Genomic DNA, 9,116 nt, shown 5'->3' with positions numbered 1-9,116 from the left:
GTGCCCAGAACCCACCCCTGCCCAAACTCTGCCCCCCCAAACTCCGCCCCCCACCTGCCCAAGGCTCTGGGAGGGAGTTTGGGTGAGTGGGGGTGCAGGACCTAGGCTGGGGCAGGGGATTGGGGTGCAGGCTCTGGGAGGGAGTTTGGGGATGGGAGGGGGTGCAGGTTCTGGGAGGGAATTTGGGGATAGGAGGGGGTGCAGGGGTGAGGGCTGTGGGGTGTGGCTGCAGATGAGGGGCGTGGGAGGGGTGAGGGGCGAAAGTAGGGGTGTAGGGGTGAGGGCTCTGGGGCTAAGGGGTTTGTGGTGTTGGAGAGGCTCAAGGCTGGGGAGAGGATTGGGGTGGGGGATGAGGGCTCTGGCTGGGAATGGGGATGAGGTGTTTGGGGTGTTGGAGGGGCTCAGGGCTAGAGTAGAGGATTGAGGGGGGCTGAAAGCTCTGGCTGAGGGTGTGGGCTCGGAGGTGGGGTAGGGCTGGGGATGAGCTTGAGGTGCAGGCAGGCTGCTCCGGGACAGGGGCCAGAGAGGAGGACTCCCCCAGCCCTTGCCCTGCCAGCAGCAGCAAGCTCTGGGGGAGGAGCCCCCCTTTCCCGCCCCCCCCAGCAGCACACTCACCCCTACCACTGTCACTGCATGAGCTCCCTAGGGCCCCTCTCGGGTCCAGGAAGCTCCCTCACCTCCCCAATGGTGGGTGCCGGGGGGTGCTGCCTCCTCCCCTGCTGTTGCCCCTGACTGTAGCCTCACTGGGGTGGGGGATGGGGCTGCCTCCTTGCTCAGCATGGGGCAGGAGTGGTGACTGCAGGCAGGGGCGGGGTCCCGTACTGGTGGAGGGTCCCGCTGGAAAAGGGAAGGGTCTGAGGTGGAAGGGCAGGCTCAGAGTCAGTCTGCCCTGGCAGTGAGAGGGGGGGCACTAGGACTCTGTAGCAACAGTTGCTGAAGGGAGGCAGCATGGAGCTGTATGGAAGAGGCAGAGACACTCTGCTCCAGGGACTGTGCGTGGAAGCAGCAAGTGGGGGCTGGGGGACACTTGGGGGAGATGCAGGGAGGGGAGGCAGGTGGGGCTGAGGGGACACCCAGCCCCAAATATTGGTGGAGCTGGGCCCCTGGCCTCTGAATATTGCTGGTGCCCGGGCTCCACGTGGGAATATAACTCGCCGCCTATGGCTACCACTGAGAACAGTCCAGATCCATCCTCTTTGGAACCCCCTTTCAGGTAGTTGAAAGCGGCTATCAAATCCCCCCTCATTCTTCCCTTGTGCTCCAGCCCCCTAATCATTTTTGTTGCTGGACTCTTTCCAATTTTTCCACATCCTTCTTCTAGTGTGGGGCCCAAAACTGGACACAGTATCCAGATGAGGCCTCACCAGTGTCGAATAGAGGGGAATGATCACATCCCTCGATCTGGTGGAAATGCCCCTACTTATACAGCCCAAAACGCCGTTAGCCTTCTTGGCAACAAGTGCACACTGTTGACTCATATCCATACCTGCCCCTGGAAATTTCCACTCTTGCATCCGACGAAGTGGGTATTCACCCACGAAAGCTCATGCTGCAAAACGTCTGTTAGTCTATAAGGTGCCACAGGATTCTTTGCTGCTTTTACAGAACCAGACTAACACGGCTACCTCTCTGATACTTGACTCATATCCAGCTTCTCGTCCACTGTAACCCCTAGGTCCTTTTCTGTAGAACTGCTTCCTAGCCATTCGGTCCCTAGTCTGTAAGGATGAATGGGATTCTTCTGTCCTAAGTGCAGGACTTTGCACTTGTCCTTATTGAACCTCATCAGGTTTCTTTTGGCCCAGTCCTCTCATTTGTCTAGGTCCCTCTGTATCCTATCTCTACCCTCCAGCTTATCTACCACTCCTTTCAGTTTAGTGTCATCTGCAAACTTGTTGAGAGTGCAGTCCACACCATCCTCCAGATCGTTAATGAAGATATTGAAGAAAACCGTCCCCAGGACTGACCCTTGGGGCACGCCGCTTGATACCGGCTGCCAACTAGACATGGAGCCATTGATCACTACCCGTTGAGCCCAACGATCTAGCCAGTTTTCTATCCACCTTATAGTCTAATCATCCAGCCCATTCTTCTTTAACTTGCTGATAAGAATACTGTGGGAGACCGTATCAAAAGCTTTGCTAAAGTCATAGAATAACACATCCACTGCTTTCCCCTCATCCACAGACCCAGTTATCTCTTCATAGAAGGCAATTAGGTTAGTCAGGCATGACTTGCCCTTAGTGAATCCATGCTGACTGTTCCTGATCACTTTCCTCTCCTCTAAGTGCTTCAGAATTGATTCCTCGAGGATCTGCTCCATGATTTTTCCAGGGACTGAGGTGAGACTGACTAGCCTGTAGTTCCCCAGATCCTTCTTCTTCCCTTTTTTAAAGATGGGCACTACAGTAGCCTTTTTCCAGTCATCCGGGACCTCCCCCAATCGCCAGGAGTTTTCAAAGATAATGGCCAATGGCTCTGCAATCACATCCGCCAACTCCTTTAGCACCCTCGGATGCAGTGCATCCAGCCCCATGGACTTGTGCTTGTCCAGCTTTTCTAAATAGTCCCGAACTACTTCTTTCTCCACAGAGAGCTGGTCACCTCCTCCCCATACCGTGCTGCAGAGTGCAGCAGTCTGGTAGCTGACCTTGTCTGTGAAGACAGAGGCAAAAAAAGCATTGAGTACACTAGCTTTCTCCACATCCTCTGTCACTAGGTTCCCTCCCTCATTCAGCAAGGGGCCCACACTTTCCTTGACTTTCTTCTTGTTGCTAACATACCTGAAGAAACCCTTCTTGTTACTCTTAACATCTCTTGCTAGCTGCAACTCCAAGTGTGATTTGGCCTTCCTGATTTCACTCCTGCATGCCTGAGCAATATTTTTATACTCCTCCCTGGTCATTTGTCCAATCTTCCACTTCTTTTAAGCTTCTTTTTTGCGTTTAAGATCAGCAAGGATTTCACTGTTAAGCCAAGCTGGTCACCTGCCATATTTACTATTCTTCCTACACATTGGGATGGTTTTTTCCTGCAACCTCAATAAGGATTCTTTAAAATACAGCAGCTCTCCTGGACTCCTTTCCTCCTCATGTTATTTTCCCAGGGGATCCTGCCCATCAGTTCCCTGAGGGAGTCAAAGTCTGCTTTTCTGAAGTCCAGGGTCCGTATTCTGCTGCTCTCCTTTCTTCCTTGTGTCAGGATCCTGAACTCGACCGTCTCATGGTCACTGCCCCCAGGTTCCCATCCACTTTTGCTTCCCCTACTAACTCTTCTCTGTTTGTGAGTAGCAGGTCTAGAAGAGCTCTGCCCCTAGTTGGTTCCTCCAGCACTTGCACCAGGAAATTGTCCCCTACACTTTCCAAAAACTTCCTGGATTGTCTGTGCACAGCTGTATTGCTCTCCCAGCAGATATCAGGGTGATTAAAGTCTCCCATGAGAACCAGAGCCTGTGATCTAGTAACTTCTGTTAGTTGCCGGAAGAAAGCCCCATCCACCTCATCCCCCTGGTCTGGTGGCCTATAGCAGACTACCACCACAACATCACCCTTGTTGCTCACACTTCTATACTTAATCCAGAGACTCTCAGGTTTTTCTGCAGTTTCATACTGGAGCTCTGAGCAGTCATACTGCTCTCTTACATTCAACGCAACTCCCCCACCTTTTCTGCCCTGCCTGTCCTTCCTGAACAGTTTATATCCATCCATGACAGTACCCCAGTCATGTGAGTTATCCCACCAAGTCTCTGTTATTCCAATCACATCATAGTTCCTTGACTGTGCCAGGACTTCCAGTTCTCCCTGCTTGTTTCCCAGGCTTCTTGCATTTGTGTATAGGCACTTAAGATAAGTCGCTGATTTTCCTGCTTTCTCAGTCTGAGACAGGAGTCCTCCCCTGTTGCACTCTCCTGCTCGTGCTTCCTCCCGGTAACCCATTTCCCCACTTACCTCAGGGCTTTGGTCTCCATCCCCCGGTGAACCTAGTTTAAAGCCCTCCTCACTAGGTTAGCCAGCCTGCTTGCAAAGATGCTCTTCCCTCTCTTCATTAGTTGTTTGTAAATGCACCTTCAGGAGCTTAAATACAGTCTGGAAATCATCAAAATACAACACCAAAACCAAACTCAAGATTTATCAGAGCTGCATACTTTCAACGCTATTTTATAGTGCAGAAAGCTGGGGAGTGAGAAAGTATGACATGTCCAAACTATCTTCATTCCATACAACCTGCCTCAGAAAAATCCTCCCTATCTTTTGGCCCAGAACAATCTCAAATCAAGATCTATTGACACAGTGCAGCCAAGAGGATCTGAGCACCATCATTGTCAGGAGGCATTGGAGATGGATTGGTCATAGAATCATAGAAGATTAGGGTTGGAAGAGACCTCAGGAGGTCATATGCTTCGGATGGAAACTGATATGGATTGAAACTGACCATTGAAAGACTTGCCAGAAACAGACAGGAGTGGAGGAGCTTCATCACTGCCCTAAATGCCAGAGGCGTAATAGGAAGATGATGATGATGAAATGCAAGTTCGATTTTTAAATTAATTTTTATGTTTTGAATTTTTAAATATTTAGTACCTTGAAATGAAATAGGAAACGTCTGTTAGTATATAAGGTGCCACAGGATTCTCTGCTGCTTTTACAGAACCAGACTAACACGGCTACCTCTCTGATACTTGAAATGAAATGTGTTTTCACTGGTGCTGGAGAAATATCAAATGCATTGTATAAACAGATTACAATGTTTAAGACTTTATTTCTAATTACTGAGTAACTTAATAGGAAAAGAAAACACATTGCCATTAGAAAAAGTGATAACATTTTTATATACTGGAAATACACCTTCAGGTGTATCAGAGCTAGTAGGAAACCCATGTTGGCCAATTGATTGTAGTATATTCTTTCCAATTATCATTTTAAAAGCTTTTCATAGATTCATAGACCCTAGGACTGAAAGGGACCTTGAGAGGTCATCGAGGCCAGTCCCCTGCCCTCACGGCAGGACCAAATACTGGTCTAGACCATCCTGGATAGACATTTATCTAACCTACTCTTAAATATCTCCAGAGATGGAGATTCCACAACCTCCCTAGGCAGTTTATTCCAATGTTTAACCACCCTGACAGTTAGGAACTTTTTCCTAATGTCCAACCTAAACCTCCCTTGCTGCAGTTTAAGCCCATTGCTTCTTGTTCTATCCTTAGAGGCTAAGGTGAACACGTTTTCTCCCTCCTCCTGATGACACCCTTTTAGATACCTGAAAACTGCTATCATGTCCCCTCTCTCAGTCTTCTCTTTTCCAAACTAAACAAACCCAATTCTTTGAGCCTTCCTTCATAGGTCATGTTCTCAAGACCTTTAATCATTCTTGTTGCTCTTCTCTGGACCCTCTCCAATTTCTCCACATCTTTCTTGAAATGCGGTGCCCAGAACTGGACACAATACTCCAACTGAGGCCTGACCAGCGCAGAGTAGAGCGGAAGAATGACTTCTCGTGTCTTGCTCACAACACACCTGTTAATGCATCCCAGAATCACGTTTGCTTTTTTTGCAACAGCATCACACTGTTGACCCATATTTAGCTTGTGGTCCACTATAACCCCTAGATCCCTTTCCGCCGTACTCCTTCCTAGACAGTCTCTTCCCATTCTGTGTGTGTGAAACTGATTGTTCCTTCCTAAGTGGAGCACTTTGCATTTGTCTTTATTAAACTTCATCCTGTTTACCTCAGACCATTTCTCCAATTTGTCCAGATCATTTTGAATTTTGACCCTCCAAAGGAGTTGCAATCCCTCCCAGTTTGGTATCATCTGCAAACTTAATAAGCATCTTTCCTTTTTTTTAAGCCAGTGCCAAAACAAATTTGTTCTCTAATTTGTTAGTTATTCCATATTTTAGAAGAATGTTTGAGGGTAAACTCAACTACTTTAGACTTCATAACTTTTTAATGAGAAATGAGATATACAAATTAAGAGTGCATATGTTTGCTTGCTTATAATTTTCCAGAAGGTAATATAAATGAAAATAAAATATTTATGTGGATTGTCATAAACATACAGCTAAGGGTAGCATAAAACCCCTCCTGTACCTGTAAGGGATTAAGAAGCTCAAATAACCTGGTTGGCACCTGACCAAAAGGACTAATAAGAAAAGAAGATACTTTCAAATCTGGGGGGAGGGGGAGGTTTTGTTTGTGCCTCTTTTTGTTTGTTCTCTCTCTGGATGAGAGAGGGACCAGGCAGGAAAAAACATCTTCTAAAAACCTACCTGAAATGAGCATCTAAGATTACAAAAATTGTAAGTAAAGGCAAGGAAAGGTGTTAGATTATCTTTTGTGTTAGCTTGTAAATTTTCCCTATGCTAAGAGGGAGTTTTATTCCTGTTTTTTGTAACTTTGAAGCTAAGCCTAGAGGGGAATCCTCTATGTTTTAAATCTTTTTATTTACCCTGTAAAGTTACCCCTGATTTTTGCAGGTGTGATTCTTTTACTCTCTTTTTTTAAATAAAATTCTTCTTTTAAGAACCTGATTGATTTTCAGAGTCCTAAAAACCCAGGGGTTTGGTCTGTGCTCACATTGTACCAATTGGTTGGTATATTATTCTCAAGCCTCCCCAGGAAAGGGGGTGAAGGGGTTTGGGGGATATTTTGGGGAAACAGGGACTCCAAGTGGCCCTTTTTCCTGGATGTTTGTCTAAATCACTTGGTAGTGGCAGCAATACCGTCCAAGGACAAGGAAAGGATTTGTGCCTTGGGGAGTTTTAACCTAAGCTGGTAGAAATAAGCTTAGGGTGTCTTTCATACGGGTCCCCACGTCTGTACCCCAGAGTTCAGAATGGGGAGGGAACCCTGACATGGATATTTGAGGGTGATTGGTGTGATGTTGTAAGGACAGTGATACTGAGCAAATATTCTGCATGAATTTTATTTATTGGTTAAAGTTCTTGTATTAAGGCTCCAAAACTGATGGGAAAGAAAATGCAAAGTAATACACCTTGGAAAACATGATCCCAACTACAGTGGAGTTGCAGCATAGGCGCATTTAACTTACGCAATTTTAACTCTAAGTGCTCGGCAAAACAAAAACAAAAAAAGTGAAAAGTAACAATTTAAATACTGTACCTGTAGTGCGGGTGATTCCGCCTGCCATTCCACTCAATGAGCGTTTGACTATACACGATTTTTGCCTTACGCGCTGACTTCAGAACCTAAACCCCACGTAAGATGCGACTCCCCTGTAGACAAAATGATGGGGTCTAAATTAGCATTACCATTCAAGAGATCTTGGAATCATTGTAGATAGTTCTCTGAAAACATCTGCTCAATGTGCAGTGTCAGTCAAAAAAGCTAACAAAATGTTAGGAACCATTAGGAAAGAGAGAGAGACATTATGATATTTTCTGTGTTGTTATTTATATAAATCCATGGTACACCCACATCTTGAATATAGTGTGCATATTTGGTTGCCCCATCTCAAACAAGATATATCAGAATAGGAAAAGGTACAGAGAAGGGCAACAAAAATGATTAGGAATATGGAACAGCTCCTGTATGAGGAGAGATTAAAAAGACTGGGATTTTTCAGCTTGGAAAAGAGACCACTAAAGGGGGGTTATGATAGAGGTATATAAAATTTTGACTGGTGTGGAGAAAATGAATAACTAAATGTTATTTACTCCCTCACATAACACAAGAACTAGGGTCACCCAATGAAATTAATAGAAAGTAGGTTTAAAAAAAAACAAAAGGAAGTACTACTTCACACACTGCACAGTCAACCTGTGGAACTGGTTGCCAGGGGACGTTGTGAAGGCCAAAAGTATAACAGGGTTAAACAAAGGACTAGATAAATTCTTGGAGGATAGGTCCATCAATGGCTATTAGCCAGGATGGGAAGGGATGTAACCCATGTGCTGTGTCCCTATTCTTTGTTTGCCAGAAGCTGGGAGTGGATGACAGAGGATGGATCACTCGATGCTTGCCTGTTCTATTCATTCCATCTGAAGCAACTGGCATTGGCAACTGTTGGGAGAGAAGATACTGGGCTAGATGGATCCTTGGTCTGACCCAGTACGGCCGTTCTTATGATACCTCAAGTATTGGGATTAGTAATATCTTGCTGTATTCTCTCCTGATTGTTCTAAATTTACATATAAACTTAAATATGACTTTAATTGGTGTTTGTATTTTTGTCTGTCTTTATATAGGAATTAGATACAATCCTCCTGTCAGCTAATTTCTAAGTTATCTGCAAAAAAACCTACAGTTTTCAGGTGCCTAAGTAGCCCGTGGAATAGGGTGACCAGATGTCCCAATTTTATAGGGACAGTCCTGATTTTTGGGTCTTTTTCTTATATAGGCTCCTATTACCCTCCACCCCTGTCCCGATTTTTCACATTTGCTGTCTGGTCACCCTACCGTGGAATCATGGTTAAAGTTGCTCCTCCCCCAGAATCTGAAATGGTGCCCCAGGGCTCTTACCATGGCCTGGCTCCAGCTTCCAGGCTGGCCAGGGGTGGGGCATTGAGGGGAAGAGGAGGAGCATGAGGCAGGGCCCTGTGGTGAGGGGGGCTCAGCCCTGCACTGGGAAGAGGCTGCCGGCGCCACTCAGCACCACGTTACTATGCCCATGTTAAAAAGTGGGCAGGCACTTTTCAAAGTGTGGGGGGAGGGGCACAGTTCCCTTGGCCCCTCTGGTTGCAGTGCCCTTAGCCCCTGGGGTGGGGCCATATGTTCTTTGTGCCCAGGGCCCTAATAAATCTTAATTCGCCTCTGCTCCCACTAGCAATCACATACGAGCTGGAGGTCGTACACTAGTAGTACTTGACTGCTAACTGGTACTTGACTACGGGGAACCACTAACTAGTGCTCAGCTTCTGGAAGCCAGTACTAGTACTAACCTACTGCCAGCTGCACACTAGCAGCTATGCACTAATTAATACTCCACTACTGCCATGCACTAAACGCTAGCTGTGTACTAATGAGTTCTCAGAGCAGGAGCCATACACTAGCTGGGATTCACCCACGAAAGCTCATGCTGCAAAACGTCTGTTAGTCTATAAGGTGCCACAGGATTCTTTGCTGCTTTTACAGAACCAGACTAACACGGCTACCCC

Source organism: Mauremys mutica, chromosome 6 (genome assembly GCF_020497125.1).
Source record: "Mauremys mutica isolate MM-2020 ecotype Southern chromosome 6, ASM2049712v1, whole genome shotgun sequence".
Lineage (NCBI taxonomy): Eukaryota > Metazoa > Chordata > Testudines > Geoemydidae > Mauremys > Mauremys mutica.
Note: the sequence above shows the minus strand (reverse complement) of the source record.